The 25,707-nt window shown below is 40.4% G+C and overlaps 1 long non-coding RNA gene and 1 other non-coding gene across 2 annotated transcripts in view; both read right to left on the bottom strand.

Moving 5' to 3' along the window:
* Nucleotides 1–308: 308 nt before the first annotated feature.
* Nucleotides 309–25,707, bottom strand: part of LOC122445216 — a 35,702-nt gene continuing 10,303 nt past the window's right edge. Inside the window, exon 3 of the long non-coding RNA XR_006270478.1 lies at nt 309–413. This is a non-coding gene — a long non-coding RNA (uncharacterized LOC122445216). The remainder of the gene's footprint in view (nt 414–25,707) is intronic.
* LOC122445708 lies at nt 24,254–24,360 on the bottom strand. Its single transcript, XR_006270652.1, has one exon. It is a non-coding gene; the product is annotated as a U6 spliceosomal RNA (small nuclear RNA).

Genomic DNA, 25,707 nt, shown 5'->3' with positions numbered 1-25,707 from the left:
GAAATTAATGAGTAAATAGTTCAATAAATTCTCCCAGAAGTGAAGAACGCAAGTCTTCAAGTAAAAAATTCCACGGAATGCCAGGCGTGATGAATAGAAAAAGACCAACATCAAAGAGTCAGGACGTCAGAGGGAAAGAAATATCCCAAGAATTTTTAGAGAGAGAAAGGTCACAAACAAAGGGTCAGGAGTTGGAATGGAATTCAACTACTCAACAAAACACAGATAGCTATCAGATAAAGAAGCAAAGAAAACATGGGATCCAGAAAATCTGGGATGCAGAATCTGGGAGAGAAGGTGTAGGAATTCGCAGGGCGGTGGTGGGGGAAAGTCAGTTAACTGTAGGGCGGTAACCCTGAGGAGCGCACAGTCCAGACCCAGACCTGTGCTGGGAGATCTCCACATCAGGTGTCCTAAGGAAGAAAAGGGAAAGTTGCTCAGTCGTGTCCCACTCTTTGTGACCCCATGGACTATTCATGGAATTCTCTAGGCCAGAATACTGGCCTTTCTCCCCTCCAGGGGATCTTCCCAACCCAGGGATTGAACCCAGATCTCCAGCATTGCTGGCGTATTCTTTACCAGCTGAGCCACAAGGGAAGCCCAAGAAAACTGGAGTGGGTAGCCTATCCCTTCTCCAGGGGATCTTCCCGACCCAGGAATCAAACCCGGATCTCCTGCATTGCAGGCGGTTCTTTGCCAGCTGAACTATCAGGGATGACGTATGTGGAAATGGCATTGAGTGGGATGTTACAGAGCTGTTATTTTTAGGTGAGAAAACACTGAACAATAGCTCATAAAAAGGAAAGCAACTGAAGAAATAAAGCAACTAAGTCAAAAAGGTCATTTTTACAAATGAGGAACTGTCATCATTGTGTACTCACTTGTTAATCAGTGTATGGCCTTACGTCATTCAGTTACAAGAGTAAAAAGGTCAAACGTGGATCTCACCGCAAAAGAGCTGAAAGTGTCACCTATTATCCTAGAAAGTTATTAGACAGATCTAAAATTGTAGACTAAAGAAACAGCAGTATCTGCATTTATTTTTACATTTGGAGGTACGTACCAGATTAAGCAAAGAAATACACTGAAAGCAGATAGCGTGGGAAACAGGAAGTGGGCAGAAACAGGAGACCACATTTTTTGTAGTGAGATTTTTCCCACACGACTTTTGTCTCTGACTTTTCTCTTGAAAATGTTCAAATCTATATAAAAGGTAAAGAATAGTGCAGTAAGTCGTATCCACATACTCTTAGCCTGGGTTCCACATTCGCTTTCTCCCTCCCTCATTTTTTCTCTGCACGGCTTGAAGTGAGTTGAAAAACATCACAAAGCTTCATTCATAAGTACTCCAGCTGGTGTCTCTTGAGAACAAGGACATTCTCCTCCACACACAGTGTCATCCCCGCATCTCAGGAAATTCACCGTGATCCCCTGTGATCTCCCATGTGGACCGATAAACAATCCACGAATTTCCTCAATAGTCCCCCAAATGTTGTTTGCATACCTTTTCATTCCGTCCAGGGTTTAATCAGATTTCAGAGTTGGCACTTGGATGTTCTATCTCTTTGGACTCTTCAAGGATAGAAGAATCCTTGCCCCGCTAGACTTTTTTTCTGTTCTGTAATGATGCTGTCTTTTTGGAAGACAGGACTCCAGGTGGCTCTTCGAATGGCTCGCATCTAGATGTTTCCTCATAATTAGATTCAGGTTCCTACTGAAACTGTCCCTATGGGCACGTATTACCTTAATAAACAAAGTAAAATGGAAAAAAATGAAGATGGTATTGGTGTACTTTTCCAAAAAAGACGCCTTTCTCTCTTAGGACTCCTTTGGCTGGAGTCTGATGCCTCCCTTGTGTTAACTGGGTCAGCATGTGCTTCCTAAGTGTTCCCAACACAAGTCACTCCAGGAAGCCGGTTAAACACCTTTGCTCGGAAAGGCGTCCATTTTCACAGCTTTTCATTTTAAATGTGTTCCCAGTAGGGATTTTTTCTTTTTCCCCTCAACTACCCAAGAAATTCCGTGTCGGTTATCTCACACACAAATGGAAGCCATTTCCACACAAATCCCTCCTTTGCTGAATAGATTGGATTGTCCTGTGTGATAAAGCAAGATCCACAGAGCAAGGCGGGGACCCGGCCTCCGAGCCCGGCTCTGCCATGGACGCTTCGGGCGACCTTGAGCCAGACCCCCGCCTCCCTAGGCTCCAGCGTTCTCATCTAGAAAAAGAGGGGGTTGGACCATGGTGATAATGAAAGTTATCTTTCAAACGACAGTTCTGAAGTGAGCAGAAAAGAAAAGAGTTCAAGGGCAGACAGCCGCCTGCACACCTTGTAGACGTCTTTTTACCTTCCTGACAGCCAGGCGTGGACACCCTCTGCACAAAAAACGTTGATCCTCAGTTGTCGCAGGGAGATGAGGAGGTAAAGACGGTGCAGGAAAGAGCAGATAAGGGGTGATGATGCGAATACCAGCGCTCAAGTGGATGACAGAAACCCCCACCTTCCAGAGTATTCCACCTGAGGATACGCTGTGAGGCTTGAATTCAGAGAAACAAGAGTGAAAGGTTCTCAGTTGTGTCTGACTCTTTGAGACCTCATGGACTATGACCTACCAGACTCCTCTGTCCATGGGAGTCTCCAGGCAAGAATGCTGGAGTGGGTTGCCATGTCCTCCTCCAAGGGATCTTCCTGACCCGGGGATCAAACCTGGGTTCTCTAGGATTGAGGCAGAAACAAGCCTAGTGCTAAAACAAAAAAAAAAAAAAAAAAATCCCCAAGTATGCTTTTTTTTTTTCCATTTATTTTTATTAGTTGGAGGTTAATTACTTTACAATATTGTAATGGTTTTTGCCATACATTGACATGAATCAGCCATGGATTTACATGTATTCCCCATCCTGATCCCCCCTCCCACCTCCCTCTCCACCTGATCCTGTGGCATTGGGATACTCAACAAACATTTACTAAACAGTGAAGGAGTTCAGGACATACCACCCCAAAATATGTTGCTTTAGGTAGGATACTAATTATTTTGAGCTAAAGCCACTGGAAAAGCAGCACACCCAGGAAGAGGCTTTCTCTGAATCCCCTCTTAGCTCCCTAGAGTCAGATCCTCCAAAAGGAACTCAATTGACTTAAATTCCCTCTCCGGGAGGGTCGTCAGCTGGGAAGATCCAGCCTTACCCCAGGACAGGAGACCAGATGTTGGCCCCAAAACCAGACTCCTCACAAACCATCGTGTCTCCCATCCTTTCCTCTTAGGGCACCTTCACCTTTCCTAAAGATCATTCGCTCTTCTCTGAACTGGCTACATCCTCTCTCCTCTTCTCCAACTGACAGTACTTAAGCTCCCCAGTGGAGAAGGAAATGGCAACCCACTCCAGTATTCTTGCCTAGAGAATCCCATGGATGGAGGAGCCTGGTGGGCTGCTGTCCACAGGGTCACACAGAGTTGGACACGACTGAAGCATCTTAGCATGCAGGCATGCATTGGAGAAGGAAATGGCAACCCACTCCAGTGTTCTTGCCTGGAGAATCCCAGGGACAGAGGAGCCTGGTGGGCTGCCGTCTCTGGGGTCGCAGAGAGTCGGACACGACTGAAGTGATTTAGCAGCAGCAGCAGCAGCAAGCTCCCCAATGGGGCTTTCCTAACGGCTCAGGGGTAAAGAGGCTGCCTGCCAATGCAGGAGACACAGGTTTGATTCCCGGGTTGAGAAGATCCCCTGGAGGAGGAAATGGCAACCCACTCCTGAAATTCCCGTGGACAGAGGGAATTTGTCAGCTCTTTGCTTCATGTGGCCAAGGTATCGCACTCTGCAGGTAAGTGGGTCAATTTGGGGCAAATCTCATAGCCCCTCTAGGCCACCATTTTCTCCTCTGGGAGAAGAACGGAGGTGGGAGGGATAGATTCACTCACCTAATTCTTTACTACTGAAAACTTAAGGAGACAATTCCTCAAACTTTGGGGCTAAGCAAGAGACTCCATTTACTGCGTGGTTTATCCTGTCATCCTATTGAGTAACTGGACACTGACTTGGGGGAGCTTTCCCTCTTCCTGTACTTAAATGATCTACTCTCTACCTGACTTTCTTCTCTTCAGTGGGTATCAAGGAAATAGTCAATTTTTCCTCTCTTGACTTACAGCCATGGCTTCTTGTCCCAGAGGTTTCTGAGCCTGTGAATAACTGTCTGGTTAAGTTAAGGATGCTCAGAAGGTGGCAACATCCACGGCTCATGGTTCAGTTTTCTGTGTCCTTCCTGTGTGACGCTCTCCCCTCTAAAACATTCTACAAGGACAACGATACCGCTTTACATTTACACAGAAATTTCTACGAGACTGTTCTCCACGTTTCTTAAACCAGTGACCAACGCAGGCTTTAAGGATCAAGGACAAGTATATGTCGGAGGCTTTTAAAAACAGTTTTCTCATTGACTTGTAGGTCCTAACATCTTTGCTAGATCCTCAGAGCCTGTGGAGCCTGGAGATAAGTGAAGAAGAGGGGAACTCAAGGAAGAGCCCTTTTCAGGCAGAGGGTGAGGTCCTGAGTCCTAGGTCAGCCCTGCTGACCTAGGGGGGTGGTGGGGAGATCATTGCAGCACCCATAGATTTTTTTTTTTAATTGGGGCTATTGTTAATGTGCCATGTTGTATGGCACCCATGAGTTTTTAGTCTTAAGAGGTAATCAATCAACCACAATGATAAGCCACTTTTTGGATCCTGATCCAAACCACTTGTTAAAAAAAAAACTATAGGACAATCAAGGAAATGAAGCACTGACTGGTTTGGGATGAAATTAAAGAATTGCTCCTATTTTAAGGTGCCATTGTGATATTAAGCTTTCCTGGTGGCTCAGACAATAACGAATCTGCCAGCAATGCAGGAGACCTGGGTTCGATCCCTGGGTTGGGAAGATCCCCTGGAGAAGGGGATGGCAACCCACTCCAGAATTCTTGCCTGGAGAATCTCATGGACAGAGGAGCCTGGAGGGCCACAGTCCAGGGGGTCTTAAAGAGTCAGACATTTTTCACTTCATGATATTGAGGTTCACGTTCTCTTTGAATGGTTTTTATCTTTTAGGAATTCTGACTGAAATGATAATGATGTCTGGTGTTTGCTTCAAAATAGCCTGAGTTGAGGGAGGGAGGATTAGAGATGGAGTAGGACAGGTTTCCCTGGTGGCTCAGATGGTAAAAACTCCACCTGCAATGCGGGAGACCTGGGTTCAATCCCTGGCTTAGGAAGATCCCCTGGAGGAGGGCATGGCAACCCACTCCAGTATTCTTGTGTGGAGAATCCTGTGGACAGAGGAGCCTGGTGGGCTGCAGTCCATGGGGTCACAAAGAGTCAGACAGGACTGAGTGACTCAGCACACACAAGACTGGGCAAAAATGAATAAGCGCTGAAGCTAAGGGATGAGACAGAACTTGGACTTCATGATACGATTCTTTCTAACTCTGTGTCTGCTTGAAATTCTCCAAAACTATTTTTAAATATCAACTGGGAAAACAAATCTTATCACAACTGAACAATAAGAGAATAAGGAAAAGCCAGATTTTGTGCATTCCATTTTACATTAGGCAGCCTCTCTAGTTTCTTGGTTAGAAATAAACTCTTGCATTTTAAGGTAAATGTAAGGAATGGGAAATGGGAGAAGGGTGAAGAGTTCTGATGCTTTTATTTCCCATATAACCCTAATATTGCCACACATTTGAGTAATGTTTTACAGTTTCAAAGCACTTTATATCTCGTTCAATCTCAGAAAAAGCCGGGTATGTATATATGTTGTCATGTGTGACATCTAACAAAATGTCTTCATTATGTTGTTTTTGCAATTTTATTTTTAGTGATTTACTTTAAACCTCTGAAAATACTCTTATTGCTGTATTAGTCTCTTAGTTGATACCTAAGGATTTATTTCCTGCTCTAGCTTTGCATGGAAAACTCAGCCTGGATGTCTATTTACAATATTAGAATTCTTAAATGTTCCCCTGTAATGATTGGGAGCAATTTTATTTTTCCTCTGAAGTTTCTGTTTGGAGGAATGTACTGGGGAGAAAACCTTTCTTATTTCCTTTGAGTCCACCCAGCTGTTTTATTTTGTGTTTCCTTATTTCCCAGGCTTCCATTTGGAGTGTGAAGCCATCAGAAGTGTTCTGTTTTTTTTAATACTTATCAGCATTTCCTTTATTAGCCACATTATCCTTTCTCTCTTTCCTGCGAAAGATTTTAAAGTACCAATTGATGAAGCCACGTCTTTTGTTATTTAAATATTATTCTATCAATATTTACAAGTACATCCTAAGAAGACTCAAGCACAATATCCTACCCTAATGATCACAAACCCACACATTTTTAAAAATCTGACTTCTTTTCTCTTTTTTTGTGTGTGTATTCCTCCCATTCCAGGATTCTACTAGCCCAGCGCAGGAAACTACCAGAGGCCTGGTGTTAAAAATTCCCAACTGATCACAGACCTTTAACAAGATCAAGAGAGGTAAACACTTTATATTTATAAGGGCAACGCGTCCTTAGGTTAACACGAAAGACTCAGATGTGTTTTGCCAGCATTGATCCTGAAGGAATCACTGGACAGCCGTTTAAGGGGGAATGAGTTTCTATGCTGGATCAAGACCACCCTCGAAGGGTTTCTAAGCAGGGCCCTGGAAGAGAGGGATCCCTGGGGTGAAGGCGTCCCTGAACTCCGACTGGAGTTACTCTGTGACTCTGCAAATATTAAATATAGCCACATGAATCACACTACAAAATTCCAGCCCTGAAATCTGGTATCGGGCATAACAATTTGTTCTCTCTCCTTGCTCATGAACAGCAAAGAATCGACTGAAGAAATTTTGGTCTGTGTAAAGAATACGCTAGATGCTTTTTACCTTCTTCTGAAAGACTCAGTCTGCATTGGACATGACATATGCTTCTCAAGTGTTATTTTGTGTTTATTTATCTTTGAACTAAATTGTCAGTCCTTGTAACTAGAAAGACATTTCCCCGGCACCCTCCTGACTCATGCTAAGGGTACACAACAGCTGATAAACTCCAGTGACCTCTGAGGAGACAGATGGGCTGTGTGGCTTTGAATGCCCACGTGGCTTTCTGGACTATAGCTGACCGCATAACCCAGGTTAAAGTGGCTGGCAAAAATGATCAGGCTTTTTCCATATTTACCATGTTGATTACAGGGGTTGCGTCACCTATTCTATTGCTCTACCTAATCTCCTTCTTTATTATAGATTATATATTTATATATATATATGTTATATTTCTCTACTATCTTGCCACTAACTTCCTTATTTGCATTTGTCTGTGTATATTTTTCTTTATAATTACAAAATAATTCATAGTCACTGCAATAGTAACAAAAGCTAACATTGATTGCTTCTAACGTGCCAGACACATTCCTAAAAGTTTAACTCTTGCTTCACCTAATCTTCAACTATTTACAGGATAGATATCATCTTCACTTTGCAGGTTAAAGAAAACATGAACATAAACGACTTAGAAAGTTTCTCACCTATTCATTTTTCTTGAAAATTTTTCCTTCAGGAAAGAACAAGGAATCCAAGAAAGAAAAGGATATTAAAAACATGTAAAAGTAGTGAAAAAAAATCCTAGTAAAATTTACACTTATATTTTAATGTTAAGACATTTAAGAAAGAATTTTTAAGAGATAAAACAGAAGCATATAAAGAGAAGGTTAATGATAAACTAGAACTCAAATTTCAAAATATTGCTACAAACATGAAATCCTTAGGATCTTACCTGGCTCCAAAGGGAAAAGTTATACTGATTCATTCTAAATTCTCATAGAAAAGCACGTTTAAAAGGTTTTAGTAAATTCAAGGGACATCTCAAAATGGTCAAGGTCAGCAAAAACAAGAAAAGGCTGAGAAGCTGTTGCAACCAAGAGGGGCATAAGAAGATATGACAACTAAATGTAACGTATCCTGGAGCAGATAAAGGACGTTTGATAAAAATCATATTGTTACCGGAAACCTGAGTTTGCTTCTCGGTGGGTGTTGAACCGAAAGACATGACCAAGGCAGAGAGCAGAAGGAAGGATTTACTATATCTGTAGCAAGGAAGGAGCACACTGGGGATCTTCTCCAAAGCAGTGTCTCTCTAAACAGCAAAGTTTTGAGAAGTCTTAAGCTAAGGATTCATGAATACTCATGGTAGGGCTTGGATGGTATATGCACATTCATGAAGCGGCTGGTGTAGAGGAGAATTCAACATAGAATTGGGGCAAGAGTCCACAGAAGCCAAGCTTTAGTAGTTTAAAGTCAGAAGTCAGCATCATCTTTCCACCCTCCAGCAGGATGAGGGCCTCAGTTCCTGAAGACCTCAAAGGTATGTATCAGATTGTTACCTACTACATACCTTGAGGAGGAAGTAAGACTCTGTTTTAATCACTGAACTGTTGTTTCTTGACTGCTTTTCCATAGTTCCTGCGTTCTCTCATTTCCCTTACGATCATTCATTCCTGAAACCTTTCAAGGGCAAGCACTGTGGCTGGGCTTAAATCACAGAATGGCTTACACCAAAAATGGTTTCTCTTCTGTCAAGAAAGCCATGCCTGGTTCTCCTTCCCCAGAGCTTCCTACCTGATCTGCGTACAATATGAATCAATATGAACTTTAGTTAATAAGGGCTTCCCAGGTGATGCTAATGATAAAGAATCTGCCTGCCAATGAAGGAGATGCAAGAGACTTGGATTCCATCCCTGGGTTGCGAAGATCCCCTGGAGAAGGAAATGGCAACCCACTCCCGTATTCTTGCCTGGGAAATCCCATGGACAGAGGAGCCTGGCTGAGTCGCAAAGAGTCAGACTCCACTGAGCACATATAGACACACACAGTCTATAGGCAATTAATAAAATGTATCAAGATTAGATCTTTAATTTTGACAAATGTACTATATTAGTGGAAAATATTAATAAGAAAGGAAACTGAGTATGGAGGAAACAGGAATTCTCTGTACTGTCTTTGCCATTTTTCTTAAATCCAAAATTACTCTAAAACAGAAAATTTGTGTGAAAATTAAAACCAACCTCATGGAGTTGTTGTAAGAATTAAATTAAATAATCGGGGACTTCCCTGGCAGTTCAGTGGCCAAGGCCAATGGCAAGTCCAAGTTGTCACTTCTGTTTCTGACCCACTGGCTATAGGCAGAAGGTTCCAACACCCCTCTCCTTGGATTCCAATAATTTGCTAGAGAAGTGCTCAGAATTCAGACATTTAATGTCTTACTTAGAAAGACGGTCCTATGTATGTGTGTGTGCAAGCTCAGTCACTTCAGTCGTGTCTGACTCTTGAGACCCCATGGACTGTAGCCCACCAGGCTCCTCTGTCCATGGAATTCTCCAGGCAAGAATATTGGAGTGGGTTTGCCATTTCCTCCTCCAGAGGATCTTTCTGACCCAGGACTGAACCCGGCTCTCCTTCATTGGCAGGAGGGTTCTTTACCACTAGCACCACCTGGGAAGCCCATCCTTATGTATATTCTCCTATATTTTCTGTTGGTATTCTTATCACTTTATTGAGAACTTCAATTCATTTTCATTTCATTTTATTTATTATTTTTGAAGAAGCTAGCTAGTCTCACGGTTTGCAACTGGATATCCAGTTGTTCCCATACCACTTATTGAATTCACTTCACTCCAAATTTGAAATAACAACATTGTCAGTACATGAATTGATTTCTCTGCCTCTATCACACCCCTTTAATGACACTATTTTAAGCCCTACTAGAGCAATTTCTTCTTCATTAGTCTTCTTTTAAAAGAACACCTTAAGCAGTTTTTAACATTTACTCTTCCAGATGAAGTTTTAAGTTTCAAAAATCTTCCTCTTAAGATTTTGCTTGGAATTGCATTGACTCTATAACCATTTGGAAAGAAATGACAAGGCACCATGAGGAAACAATGATTAAACAGGCACTCAACAAAGAAGGGCAATGCCGAAGAATGTTCAAACTATCGCACAGTGGCACTCATTTCACATGCTAGCAAGGTTAAGCTCAAAATCCTTCAAGCTAGGCTTCAGCAGTACATGAACCAAGAACTTCCAGATTACAAGCTGAGTTTGGAAAAGGCAGAAGAACCAGAGATCAACTTGCCAATATTCATTGGATCCTAGGGAAAACAAAGGAATTCCAGAAAAACAGCTACCTGTGCTTCACTGACTGTACTAAAGCCTCTGACTGTGTGGATCACAACAAACTGTGGAACATTCCCAAAGAGATGGAAATACCAGACCACCTTACTTGCCTCCTGAGAAGCCTATATGAGGACAAAGAAACAACAGAATCAGGTATGGAACAGTGAACTGGTTCAAAATTGGGAAAGGAGTATGACAAAGCTATATATTGTCAGCCTGCTTATTTAACTTATATGCAAAATACATCATGCAAAATGCTGGGCTGGATGAATCACAAACTGGAATCAAGATTACCAGGAGAAATATGAACAACCTCAGATATGCAGATGATACCACTCTAATGGCAGAAAGTGAAGGGGAACGAAAGAGCCTCTTGATGAGGGTGAAAGAGGAGAGTGAAAAAGCTGGCTAAAAACTCAACATTCAGTAAACGAAGATTAAAAAAAAAAAATGAAGATAACGGCATCCAGTCCCATCACTTCATGACAAATAGATGGGAAAAAATGGCAACAGTGACAGATTTTCTTTTCTTGGGGTCCCAAATCATTGTGGATGGTGACTGAAGCCATGAGATTAAAAGATGCTTGCTCCTTGGAAGGAAAGCTACAAGGATGTGAGAGTTGAACCATAAAGAAGGCTAAACACTGAAGAATTATGCTTTTGAATTTTGGTGCTGGAGAAGACTCTTGAGAGTCCCTTGGACTGCAGGGAGATCCAACCAGTCAATCCTAAAGGAAATCAACCCTGAATATTCATTGGAAGAACTGATGCTGAAGCTAAAGCTCCAATACTTTGGCCACCTGATGAGAAGAACTGACACATTGGAAAAGACCCTGATGAAGGGAAAGATTGAAGGTGGGAGAAGGGAGCGGCAGAGGATGAGATGGTTAGATAGCATCACTGACTCAGTGGACATTAATTTGAGCCAACTCCAGGAGATAGTGAAACTGGAAAGCCTGTTGTGCTGTAGTCCATGGGGTCTCAAGAGCTGGACACGACTTAGCGACTGAACAGAACAGAAACAAAGACAGCGTTTCTCCTTTGGCCAGTCGGTTCATCTTGTGAATCTTCAGTGTCCTCATCTTTCAAGCAGAGGTAATAATAGAACCCATGTCATGGGACTCTTACGAGAATTATATATAACACATATGGAGAGTAGCATAGTGCCTGCCACGTAGTACGTGTCCAATGAGTATCACTCTCATACTCAAGAAATTCCGTGGTTATATCTTACAAATGTCTTTCAGTAATGTTCATGGTTTTCTTCAAAAAGGTATCGAACATTTGTTGTTGAACTTCTACTATATTTTAGTTTTTTGTTGCTATCGGGAATGGAATTTTTTCTTCCTTTTAAGAATGTTTTCTAGTTGGTTATTGCTAGTATAGACAAATATTATCTTTAATGAAGCAAAGCTTTTTTTTTTCTCTTAGCAGTTGGTATGGGGACATATTTATCTAGAAGTTGGTACCTTAATGACCGCTGCTACCAGTTCCAATAGATTTTTATTCTTTCAGGTTTTCTGTATAGACAACACTATGATCCACAAATAATTGTTTGTTTTCTCCTCTTATATCTTTTCCCCTTTTGCATTGGTTGGCACTTTCAGAATGATTTCAAATAATGCCTGTAGTCGAGGACGTCTTTATGTTCTCACGACTTCATTGGGAAGTTTTTACATTCTTTTTTAGAAAACAACTTTACATTTAGAAGAGAAACCAAGAGAAAATCAATAAACATTATATATAAAGGGTTTAGTTGCAAAAAGTACTATGAAATTATGTTCCACATAAGAATAGATTCAGTCCATCACATATCTACATTTGTATTGAGCAAATAATGAAACTATGAAGAGCATAAAATGACAATTTATCAAATGAAGATTAAACTATGCTTGGTAGATTCAACTGAGGCAAGAACATAAAACCACACATGTTGCTATATTCACCGAGAAATTCAAATTAACCTTTATAAAATCAATGCGTTCTCACTGAAAAAAAAAAAAACAGAAAATACAGAAATATACAGAAACATAAAGAAAAATTTCCCCCTTCCTATATTCTTCATTCTGTGTCCCAGAGGGATCCTTTGTTTTCATGTCAGTCTATAGGCCTCTAGAAATTTCTTATGCATATACATGTACAAAAATGAGTAATCTAATTTGGAAACATTGAACAACTTTGATTTAAAAATCATTGGTTTTTAAAATTGAGCTTTAATTTTTTAACATTGATTTAGGCATAAGATTAAATCCTTAGGCATTCCGGTCAATTGGGAATTTAACAAAATCACTGCTAAACTTTGAGATGTTTTCCTGACAAAGTCCTATATTTGATATTTGCCCAGAGATTCTGTCCTCTTTTAATTTATATTTTTAAAATATATATTCTTTTTCATTGCAGGTTTATTACAGGATATTGAATACACAGCACTGTACGGTAGGACTTTGTTGTTACCCATTCTATATAACTGTTGGCAGCTGCTCATCCCGAAATCCCCGTCATCCCTCCCCCACCCCCCTCCTCCTTGGCAACCACAAGTCTGTTCACTCCGTCTGTTTGTTTCTGTTTTTTAGATAGGTTCATCAGTCTCACCTTTTAGGTTCTGCATATCAGGGATATCATATTGTATTTGTCTTTCTCTTTCTGACTTACTTCACCTAGTATGATAATCTCTATTTATATCCATGTTGCTGCAAATGGCATTGTTTTGTTTTTTAAGACTAAGTAGTATATATACATTGTATATATGCACCACATTTTCTTTATCCATTCACCTGTCGATGGACATATAGGTTGTTGCCATGTCTTGGCTACTGTAAATAGTGCTCCTATGAACATAGGGGTGCATGTATCTTTTAAAATTATCTTTTTTACTTTGAGAATCTTTTGCTCTGACTGGAATAAGAACAGTTTTATTCTTAAACTCTAAAAACCTGACTCCTTTATAGTTTTTAAAAACTGTCTTGAAAATTTTTTGCTCTCTATCTGTATCTTATTATTTGTGACCAAGTAAAAAGACTTGGCACTTTTAAGATTTTGCCCAGGTAACTCCTTATGCAAATCCATTGATTCATTAGATGCATTTTCTATAACACCATGGAGAATAGTTGCCAAACTTCATGGCATGACATAAAAGGGTTACCTTCTTTCAGTCCACTAATAATGTCCTACTGCTCTCCCGCCTACGATAACATCTTCTCAAGGGATTTCAAGTTTACACTAATAGCCTCCTCACTGGCCTTTCCAGCTTCTGCTCCGTGTTGGTCCTGAGACCCATGCTGGCTGTGTTAGGTTTTGGTCATGGGTAGCACCCTATTTCCAGATCCTACATTTCTACCCCAGTCACCACTGATGCCAGACAGATGAGCCCCAAACTTAACAGCTTAAAACAATAATATTGTAATGCTAACAGATTTTGTGGGTTAGCAATTCAGATGGAGCACAGTAGGGATAGCCGTGGGGCTTCCCTGGTGGCTCAGAGGTAGAGAACCTGCCTGCCAATGCAGGACACGTGGGTTCGATCCCAGCATTGGAAAAAAAAAAAACCCTGGAAACAGAAATGGCATGCCACTCCAGGATTCTTGCCTGGAAAATCCCATGGACTGAGGAACCTAGAGGGTTACAGTCCATGGGGTTGCAAAGATCCGACACGACTGAGCAACTAAAAAATAAGAAAGAGTAGCTGTGTCTCCCTCATGATGTGTGAGGCCTCAGCTGGGAAGATGTGAAGGCTAAAGTGATTCTGTGACTAAGAGCTGGAGTTACCTGAAGACCCACTCAAAGTCTGGTGAAGCTAGGAAGGCTAGGACTGCTGACCAGAATGTCTGCATGTTGTCTTTTTCCACGTGTCCACCCCATGACACAGTGCTCTGATCCAGCCCTTCTTCAGTAGCAGCTGAGGGCTCTTAAGCGCGCGTTTGCCAGCAAACAAGACAGACACCAAATCACACTTATGACCTAGCCTTGGAAGTCACACGGTTGAATTCTTCCCATTCTCTATTGTTGAAGTCATCCCAAACCCACTAGGTTCAAAGGGAGCAATCAACCTCGTCTCTGGAGGGAAGAGTAGCCAGGACACATTGTTGAATACCTTGTATGGTGGAAGGTATTTTTGCAACTATCTTTGGAAAATACAACATGTGACATAAGAAATCAGCAACAGTAGAGATTATCTGATCAATGCAAATAATGCAAATATATATACAGTGATCTACACAAGTTAATTACATCAGCTTATTTGCATGCTTTGTATATACATATATATTTGTACCCTTTGATCAGGGAGATGCCAGAGTCCATATGTTTACAAACAGTCGGACATGAAGTGACTGAGCACATGTGCATGCATGCATATATATGCATATGTGTCTCTGTGTGTGCATGTGTGTTATACATATAAAACTGTCATTCTTCTGATGTGTTCACAATATCTCTACCAAAAATGATAATATGCTGAGCATAAAGCAAATCTCAACAAATTTCAAAGGATAGTCATTATAAAGAGAATGTGCTCTGGCCCTAGTGAAATTTTCCTAGAAATTAGTAACATCATTGTAAGCAAAACATCTTCCTGTGTTGGAAATAAGCACATTTCTAAAAATTAGGTCAAAAAAGAAATTCCAAGGGAAATTAGAAAATATTGTAAATTAAATGATTATTTAAATCATGCTTTTTATTATTATTTTTGTTTTCCAGTTGAAGTATTATTAGCTGCCAGTGTACAACATAGTGATTCAAAAATTTATAGATTATACCCTATTTAAGGTTATTATAAATATCCCCCCAAATTCCAATCCCTAAGAAAGGCAATGCCAAAGAGTGCTCAAACTACCATACAATTGCACTCATCTCACACGCTAGTAAAGTAATGCTCAAAATTCTCCAAGCCAGGCTTCAGCAATATGTGAACCGTGAACTTCCAGATATTCAAGCTGGTTTTAGAAAAGGCAGAGGAACCAGAGATCAAATTGCCAACATCCGCTGGATCATCAAAAAAGCAAGAGAGTTCCAGAAAAACATCTATTTCTGCTTTATTGACTACACCAAAGCCTTTGACTCTATGGATCACAATAAACTGTGGAAAATTCTGAAAGAGATGGGCATACCAGACCACCTGACCTGCCTCTTGAGAAACCTGTATGCAGGTCAGGAAGCAACAGTTAGAACTGGACATGGAACAACAGACTGGTTCCAAATAGGAAAAGGAGTACGTCAAGGCTGTATATTGTCACCCTGCTTATTTAACTTATATGCAGAGTACATCATGAGAAATGTTGGGCTGGAGGAAGCACAAGCTGGAATCAAGATTGCCAGGAGAAATATCAATAACCTTAGATATGCAGATGATACCACCCTTATGGCAGAAAGCAAAAAAGAACTAAAGATCCTCTTGCTGAAAGTGAAAGAGGAGAGTGAAAAAGTTGGCTTAAAGCTCAACATTCAGAAAACTAAGATCATGGCATCTGGTCCATCACTTCATGGCAAATGGATGGGGAAACAGTGGAAACAGTGGTAGACTTTATTTTTGGGGGCTCTAAAATCACTGCAGATGGTGACTGCAGCCATGAAATAAAAAGACACTTACTCCTTGGAAGAAAAGTTATGACCAACCTAGACAGCATATTTAAAAGCAAAGACATTACTTGGCCAACAAAGGTCCGTCTAGTCAAGGCTATGGTTTTTCCAGTAGTCATGTATGGATGTGAGAGTTGGACTATAAACAAAGCTGAACACTGAAGAATTGATGCTTTTGAACTGTGCTGTTGCAGAAGACTCTTGAGAGTCCCTTGGACTGCAAGGAGATCCAACCAGTCCATCCTAAAGGAAATCAGTCATTGGAAGAACTGATGTTGAAGCTGAAACTCCAGTCCTTTGGCCACCTGAGGTGAAGAGCTGATTCATTTGAAAAGACCCTGATGATGGGAAAGATTGAAGGCAGGAGAAGGGAGAGACAGAGGATGAGATGGTTGGATGGCATCACCGACTCAATGGACATGGGTGTGGGTGGACTCCGGGAGTTGGTGATGGATAGGGAGGCCTGGCATGCTGCAGTTCATGGGGTCGCAAAGAGCCGGCCATGACTGAGTGACTGAACTGAACTGATAAATATTCCCCATGCTGTATGAGTTATAATTTTTTAAATGGCACATTAAAATTCACAATACTTATACTTTCTGCCCTGATGGAGTGAATGGTGTCATACTAGTCTTCATATTTCTCCATAAATGACTAAAAAGCTTTAAATATAATATATAAGGCTCTATATGGTGTCCCTGCTTATTTAGCTTATATGTGGAGTACATTATGTGATATGTCAGGCAGGATGAATCACAAGCTGGAATCAAGATTGCTGGGAGAAATATCAACAATCTCAGATATACAAATGATACTACTCAAATCACAGAAAGCAAAGGGGAACTAAAGAGCCTCTTGATGAGGGTAAAAGAGAAGAGTGAAAAAGCTGGCTTAAAACTTGACATTCAAAAAATGAAGATCATGGCATCTGGTCCATCATATCATGGCAAATAGATGGGGTGAAAAGTGGAAACTGACTGATTTTATCTTCTTGGGGCTACCATCACTGCAGATGCTGACTGAAGCCATGAAATTAGAAGACACTTGCTCCTTGGAATAAAAGCTATGACAAACTTAGACAGTGTATTAAAAAGAAGAGATATGACTTTGCCAATGAAGGTCTGTATAGTCAAGCTATGGTTTTTCCAGAAGTCAAATGCAGATGTGAGAGCTGGACCATAAAGAAGGCTGAGCACTGAAAAATTGATGCTTTTGAACTGTGGTGTTGGAGAAGACTCTTGAAAGTCCCTTGGACTGCAAGGAGATCAAACCAGTCAATCCTAAAGGAAATCAGTCCTGAATATTCACTAGAAGGACTGATGCTGAAGCTGAAGCTTCAATACTGTGGCCACCTGATACCAAGAGCCGACTCATTGGAAAAGACCCTGATGATGGGAAAGACTGAAGGCAGGAGGAGAAGGGGGCGACAGAGGAAGAGATGGTTGGATGGCATCACTGACTCGATGGACATGAGTTTGAGCCAACTCTGGGAGACAGTGAAGGACAGGGAGGCCTGGTGTGCTGCAGTCCATGGGGTCACAAAGAGTCGGACACGACTGAGCAACTGAACAACAGCCTGATATATAAACCAAATGCTGACAAATACCAAAAAACAGACAATGCAGAACTGTGAGCTGTTTGAGGAAGGAAACTAACTTGTTCTGAAGTGTGATACAGAGAAGGGGGAATGGCCAGTTATGATGGCCTTCTCAGTTGAAGGAAGCAGAGATTATAGTTCAGGAAGGCTGAGGCCAGGAAAGAGTTCTGGAAAGGAAGATACAATGCAGAGAGAGAACTCCTGCAATCCGTGTGAAGGTGCCACTGAGTCTTTGCAGAGTACTCGACTGCATGTGGGGAGAGTGAATCCCCAGGAAGCTCTATAAAGAGTGACCAGAGAATTGTAGTCTAAGGAATGCCCAGAACATACACAGAGCAGGAAGACACTTGCATCTTTCCAGCCAGAACAGAAATATAGGCAACATTCAATGGAGACGCAAGAGGAGAAATGGTCAGTGTAAAGGCAAAGGGTTCTGCAATGAGGCTACACTCAGTGGGTCCAGCAAAATTTAAAAACAGGCCTTGGGAATTCCATGGCAGTCAAGTGGTTTGGACTCCATGCTTCAGCTGCTGGAGGCCAGGATTTAATCTCTGGTCAGGGAACTAAGATCCCGCATGCTTCATGGCAAAGCCAAAAAATACAGTAATTAAAAAAATAAAAATAGATCTTGAAGGTATCAAATTGATAGCCTCAAGTAAAACAACTGTCAGCTGAAACAGTCTTTAAAAGATGAAAACTCAATCCAAACATTCTGGTTTGTAACACACACAATGTCTGTTATTCAGTAGAAAAATATTAGATAAGAAATAGAGATATAAAGAAGCTGAACGGTTCTATGAAGACCTACAAGACCTGGAACTAGCATCAAAAAAAGATGTTCTTTTCATCATAGGGGACAGGAATGCAAAAGTAGGAAGTCAAGAGATACCTGGAGTAACAGGCAAATTTGGCCTTGGAGTACAGAATGAAGCAGGGCAAAGGCTAACAGAGTTTTGCTGGGAGAACGCACTGGTCATAGCAAAAACCCATTTCCAACAACAGAACAGAAGACTCTACACATGGACATCACCAGATAGTCAATACCGAAATCAGACTGATTATATTCTTTGCAGCTGAAGATGGAGAAGCTGTATATAGTCAGCAAAAACAAGACCGGGAGCTGACTGTGGCTCAGATCATGAACTCCTTATTGCCAAATTCAGACTTAAATTGAAGAAAGTAGGGAGGGAAAACCAAGGGACCATTCAGGTATGACCTAAATCAAATGTCTTAGGATTATACAGTGGAAGTGACAAATAGATTCAAGGGATTAGCTTTGATAGAGTGCTTATGGACAAAGGTTCATAACATTGTACAAGAGGCATTAATCAAAACCATCCCCAAGAAGAAGAAATGCAAAAAGGCAAAATGGGTTGTCTGAGGAGGCCTTACAAATAGCTGAGAAAAGAAGATAAGTGAAAGGCAAACAAGAAGAGGAAAGATACATCCATCTCAATGCAGAGTTCCAAAGAATAGCAAGGAGAGATAAGAAAGCCTTCCTATGATCAATGCAAAGAAATAAGAGGAAAACAATTGAATGGGAAAGACTGGAGACCTCTTCAAGAAAATTAGAGATACCAAGGTAACATGTCATGCAAAGATGGGCTCAACAAAGACAGAAACAGTATGGATCTAACAGAAGCAGAAGATATTAAGAAGAGGTGGCAAGAATACACAGAAAAACTATACAAAAAAGATCTTCATGATCCAGATAACCATGATGGTGTGATCACTCACATAGAGCCAGGCATCCTGGAATGTGAAGTCAAGTGGGCCTTAAGAAGCATCAGTATGAGTAAAACTAGTGGAGATGATAGAATTTCAGTTAAGCTATTTCAAATCCTAGAAGATGATACTATGAAAGTGCTGCACTCAATATGCTAGCACATTTGGAAAACTCAGCAGTGGCCATAGGACTGGAAAAGGTCACTTTTCATTCTAATCCCAAAGAAAGGCAATGCCCAAGAATGTTCAAACTACCATACAATTGCACTCATCTCCCCCTAGCAAAGTCATGCTCAAAATTCTCGAAGCCAGGCTTCAACAGTACATGAACCGAGAACCCAGATGTTCAAGCTGGATTTTAAAATGGCAGAGAAACCAGACATCAAATTGCCAACATCCATTGGATCATAGGAAAAACAAGAGAATTCAGAAAAACATCTACTTCTGCTTCAATGACTATGCTAAAGCATTTGACTCTGTAGATCACAACAGATTGTGGAAAATTCTTCAAGAGATGAGAATACCAAACCACCTTGCCTGCCTCCTTAGAAATCTGTATGCAGGTCAAAAAGCAACAGTTAGAACAGGACATGAAACAACGGACTGGTTCCAAATTGGGAAAGGAGTACTTCAAGGCCGTATATTGTCACCCTGCTTATTTAACTTATATGCAGAGTACATCATGTGAAATGCTGGACTGGATGAAGCACAAACTGAAATCAAGATTGCCAGGAGAAATATCAAAAACCTCAGTTATGCACATGACACCACCCTTATGGCAGAAAGCAAAATGGAACTAAAGAGCCTCTTGCTGAAAGTGAAATAGGAGAGTGAAAAAGCTGGCTTAAAACTCAACATTCAAAAAACTAGGATCATGGCATCTGGTCCCATCACTTCATGGCAAATAGATGGGGAAACAATGGAAACAGTGACAGATTTAATTTTCTTAGGCTCCAAAATCACTGCAGATAGTGACTGCAGCCATGAAATTAAAAGATGCTTGCTCCTTGGAAGAAAAGCTATGACCAATTTAGACAGCATATTAAAAAACAGAGACATTACTTTGCCAGGAAAGGTCCATCTAGTCAAAGCTATGGTTTTTACAGTAGTCGTGTATGGATGTGACAGTTGGAATATAAAGAAACCTGAGTGCCAAAGAATGGATGCTTTTGAACTGTGGTGTTGGAGAAGACTCTTGAGAGTCCCTTGGACTGCAAGGAGATCCAACCAGTCCATCCTAAAGGAAATCAGTCCTGAATATTCATTGGAAGGACTGATGCTGAAGCTGAAGCTCCAATACTTTGGCCACCTGATACGAAGTACTGACTCATTGGAAAAGACCCTGATGTTGGAAAAGATTGAAGGTGGGGGCAGCAGGGGACGACAGAGGATGAGATGTTTGGATGGCATCACCACCTCAATGGACATGAGTTTGAGCAAGCTCCAGGAGTTGGTGATGGATAGGGAAGCCTGGCGTGCTGCAGTCCGTGGGATCACTAAGAGTCGGACATGACTGTGTGACTGAACTGAACTGAACTGATAATCAGATGAGAAATCAGCCAATGGGAGGGACTCAGCAATGACAGCTATGAAGGAACTAGTAGACAAGAACATTAAAACAAGTGCTATAACCCTATGTTTCAGAATTTAAATGAAACGTATAGAATTAAATGAGAAATAAAAAAGAAACAAAAGACGTTTCTACAGATGGAAATGCAATATATGAAATTAACATCGCTTGTTTGTATTAATAGCACAAGATTAGACACTGCATAACAAGAGATCAAAGAATTTGAAGGTATAAAAATAGAATCTCTCTAAAATAAATACATAGCAAGAAAGACTGGTGGGAAATAAATCTGCAAGAAATATAGACTGCTTTAACACACATTTAATTAGAGGCCCCAAAGCAAGTAAGGAGCAGGGAGGAGAAAATACATTTGAAAAGTTGATGGCTGAAAATTTTTCCAAATTTGAAAACTATAAACATATAGACCCAAAAAGCTCAGTGGCTTCCAAACACAATTCACTTACACATACACACACACACATACCTATTCAAATGCATCAAAATCTAATCACTAAAAATAAATGACAGAATATCTTTTCTAAAATTGAAGCACAGCTGATTTACAATGTTGTGTTAGTTTCAAATGTACAGCAAAGTGATTCAGTTATATACATGTATACATTCTTTTGCAGAGTATTTTTCCATAAAGGTTATTACAAAATATTGAGTATAGTTTCCTGTGCTATAGAATAGGTCCTTGTTGTTTATCTATTTTATATATAGTTGTATCTATGTTACTCCCAAATTACGAATTTATCCCTTCCCCCACCCTTCCCTTTTGACAACCATAAAGTTTGCTTCCTATGTCTCTATTTCTATTTTGTAAATAAGTTCATTTGTATCAAATGTTTAGATTCTACATAAGAGTGATATCAAATGATATTTGTTTTTTCTATCTGACTTACTTCACTTAGTATGATAATCTCCATGTTCATCCAGGTTAATGCAAATGACATTATTTCATTCTTTTTATGACTGAGCAGTATTCCATTATACATATATATCTCCTTTATCCATTTACTCATTGATGGACACTTTAGTTGCTTTCATCTCTGGATTGATAGTGGGAATATCTTGAATGTTCAGTTCAGTTCAATTTAGTCGCTCAGTAGTGTCCAACTCTATGCAACCCCATGAATCGCAGCATGCCAGGCCTCCCTGTCCATCACCAACTCCCAGAGTCCACCCAAAACCATGTGCATTGAGTCAGTGATGCCATCCAACCATCTCATCCTCTGTCGTCCCCTTCTCCTCACACCTTCAATCTTTCCCAGCATCAGGGTCTTTTCCAAGCAGTCAGTTCTTTGAATCCGGTGGCCAAAGGATTGGAGATTCAGCTTCAACATCAGTCCTTCCAATATATATTCCAATAAATATATAAATATAAATAAATATATAATATATAGAAACATATATATAGAAAAATATAGAAATATATCTTCCAGAGGCAACTGGAAGATATCTTTAAAGTGTTAAAAGAAACTGGCAACTTAGAATTCTACATCCAGCAAAAATACACCTCCCCCGCTCCCATCAAATTAAGGTGAATAAAACTTTTTCAGACAAATAATTTGTCATCATCAGACCTGCACTGGTGTCAAATATCAGAGAAACAATATCAAAGAAAGTTCTTCAGGCTGAAGATAAATGATATCAGATGGAAACTTGGGTCCACACAAAAGAATTAAAAGCTCCGGAAATGGTAAATATGTGTTTATGAGTCAAACGTGACTTTACTTTATGATTAAATTTTCATTACAAGATAATTGACTGCCAAGAGTAGAGATTCTCAAGGTTTTCATCACAATCCTCCTGCTGTTGCTGCTGCTAAGTCACTTCAGTCATGTCCAACTCTGTGCCACACCATAGACGGCAGCCCACCAGGCTCCCCTGTCCACGGGATTCTCCAGGCAAGAATCCTGGACTGGGTTGCCATTTTCTTCTCCAACAGTCCTCCTAAGCAACCTTTTTAGGCATTTCAATCTAATATTCCCCCATGATAAGCGAGAACGTCATCTGTGTTAAGAATGTATGCTCTAGCACAATAACAATAACAATGTAGTGTGGACTTAATAATACATGTAGAAGTAAAATATATAACACTGATATCACAGAAGTAGAAGAATTGGGAGTTTACCGTTGTAAGACTTTTACTTTATAGGTGAAGTGGGATAGCGTCATGTGAAGTTGGACTGAAGTAAGTTCAAAATGAAGATAGCAACCTTCAAGAATTCTCTGAAAAGATAATATGCATATGTTATCCAGAAATACATAAAAAGGATAATATGTAACACAGAAATATTTTATCATATAGTCATGAGGCTCAGAGCATATGAGCCTGAATTGTATGGTCCTGAATTGTATTTGGTGGTAGTTGTAGATTTTTCATCTATATGTGTACACAATACCTGCCCACACTTTCTTTTGATCCTTCATTAAATTTTGAAATTAAATATAAGCAGCAGATAAGTAATATCTAACATCTGGATAATAAGAAATCCGTGATATAACCATGAGATGTTTAGACTAGTCTCTTCCAAATTTTTCTCTTTTCAGTTCAGTTCAGTTCAGTTTAGTCACTCAGTCGTGTCTGACTCTTTGCGACCCCATGAATCGCAGCACACCAGGCCTCCCTGTCCATCACCAACTCCTGGAGTTTACTCAAACTCATGTCCATCGAGTTGGTGATGCCATCCAGCCATCTCATCCTCTGTCGTCCCCTTCTCCTCCTGCCCCCAATCCCTCCCATCATCAGGGTCTTTTCCAATGAGTCAACTCTTCATATGAGGTGGTCAAAGTATTGGAGTTTCAGCTTCAGCATCAGTCCTTCCAATGAATATTCAGGACTGATTTCCTTTAGGATGGACTGGTTGGCTCTCCTTGCAGTCCAAGGGACTCTCAAGAATGTTCTCCAACACCACAGTTCAAAAGCATCAATTCTTCTGCACTCAGCTTTCTTTATAGTCCAACTCTCACATCCATACATGACTACTGGAAAAACCATAGCCTTGACTAGATGGACCTTTGTTGGCAAAGTAATGTCTTTGCTTTTTAATATGCTGTTTAGGTTGGTCATAACTTTCCTTCCAAGGAGTAAGTGTCTTTTAGTTTCATGACTGCAGTCACCATCTGTAGTGATTTTGGAGCCCAAGAAAATAAAGTGTGCCACTGTTTCCACTGTTTCCCCATCCACTTGCCATGAAGTGATGGACCAGATGCCATGATCTTAGTTTTCTGAATGCTGAGCTTTAAGCCAACTTTTTCACTCTCTTCTTTCACTTTCAGCAAGAGGCTCTTTAGTTCCTCTTTGCTTTCTGCCATAAGGGTGGTGTTATCTGCATATGTGAGGTTATTGATATTTCTCCTGGCAATCTTGATTCCAGTTTGTGCTTCTTCCAGCCCAGCGTTTCTTATGATGTACTCTGCATATAAGTTAAATAAGCAGGGTGACAATATACAGCCTTGACATACTCCTTTCCTGATTTGGAACCAGTCTGTTGGTCCATGTCCAGTTCTAGCTGTTGCTTCCTGACCTGCATCCAGATTTCTCAGGAGGTAAGTTAGATGGTCTGGTATTTTCTTTTTTTTTTTTTTTTTTTTTTTTTTTTTTTTTTTTTTAAAAATATGGAACGCTTCACGAATTTGCGTGTCATCCTTGCGCAGGGGCCATGCTAATCTTCTCTGTATCGTTCCAATTTTAGTATATGTGCTGCCGAAGCGAGCACAATGGTCTGGTATTTTCAAGGTTGGGGTTAGCAGATGTAAACTATTATACATAGAATGGATACACAACAAGGTCCTACTGTATAGCACAGAGAATTATATTCAACATCCTCCAATAAACCATCATGGAAAAGAATATTTTTTTAAAATGTCTATATGTATAACTGAATCACTGCTATACAGTAGAAATTAACACATTATAAATCAACTATACCTCAGTAAAAATTTTTTTAAAATTCGTTTTTTACTTTGTCACGTATGACATTAAAAGAAAAAGAAAAAATTGACAAATCTGCCTCTTCTGGTGCCTGTTTGGTCTTGGGGAAGGAACAGCACCAGTTCCAGGCTTAAAATCAACTTTGTAAGTTGCTACAGATCCACACATTTGTAGTAATCGCATAAAAGCAGGCCTGGGGACAATAATCACCAAGCCCAGAATAGTTCTTGCCCCTGGGAAGGCAGAGATGTCTTGGACCTGAGAGGGGTACACGGAGACCTTTGATTCCAGCTACTGAGCAACAACTATGATATTTTAATAAAAAAAAAATAATAATTGAAAGGAGATACAGCAAAATTTAAGGATTTCTCAAAGCCCTGCAGTGACTACATTTGTTGTTGTTCAGTCACTAAGTCGTGTCTGACTCTTGGTGACCCCATGGACTGTAGCACTCCAGGCTTCCCTGTCCTTCACTGTCTCCCAGAGTTTGCTCAAATTCATGTCCAGTGAGTCAGTGATGTCATCCAACCATCGCATCCTCTGTCACCCCATTCTCCTTTGGCCTTCAGTCTTTCCCAGCATCAGGGTCTTTTCTGAAGAGTCAGCTGTTTGCATCAGGTGGCCAAAGTATTGGGGTTTCAGCTTCAGCATCAGCCTTTCCAATGAATATTCAGATTTTATTTCCTTTAGAATTGACCGGTTTGATCTTGCTGTTCCGGAGACTGTCAAGAGTGACTGCATGGGTGTTTGTTATCACTAAATAGTCTATGTCACTATTTGTTAATAAAGCGATGTTTTCCAAACTTCAAGTCAGCTATGTGCCCCATAACAAAACCTTTTTAAAAAAAGAGAGGGAGACCTTCCTTGGTGGTCCAGTTTGGTAGGGGAAGTACTGTATGCCACACAGTGCAGCCAAAAACAAAACAAAAGAGAAAATAATAGAAAATAGTAGAATACTTAGAGGAAAAGTTAAATATTGTTTTGTATAACTTTTAATTCAGGGTTTACTGTATGGCTGTATAAAATATATTTCTCCCTAAGGGTTCTGCACAAAAATATAATATACAAAGTTATTGGGGCTTCCTTGCTGGCTCAGTGGTAAAGAATCCGCCTGCCCACGCAGGAGACGTGG

The sequence above is a fragment of the Cervus canadensis genome, chromosome 7 (assembly GCF_019320065.1).
Source record: "Cervus canadensis isolate Bull #8, Minnesota chromosome 7, ASM1932006v1, whole genome shotgun sequence".
NCBI lineage: Eukaryota > Metazoa > Chordata > Mammalia > Artiodactyla > Cervidae > Cervus > Cervus canadensis.
This window is presented reverse-complemented; position numbering and strand designations above follow the sequence as displayed.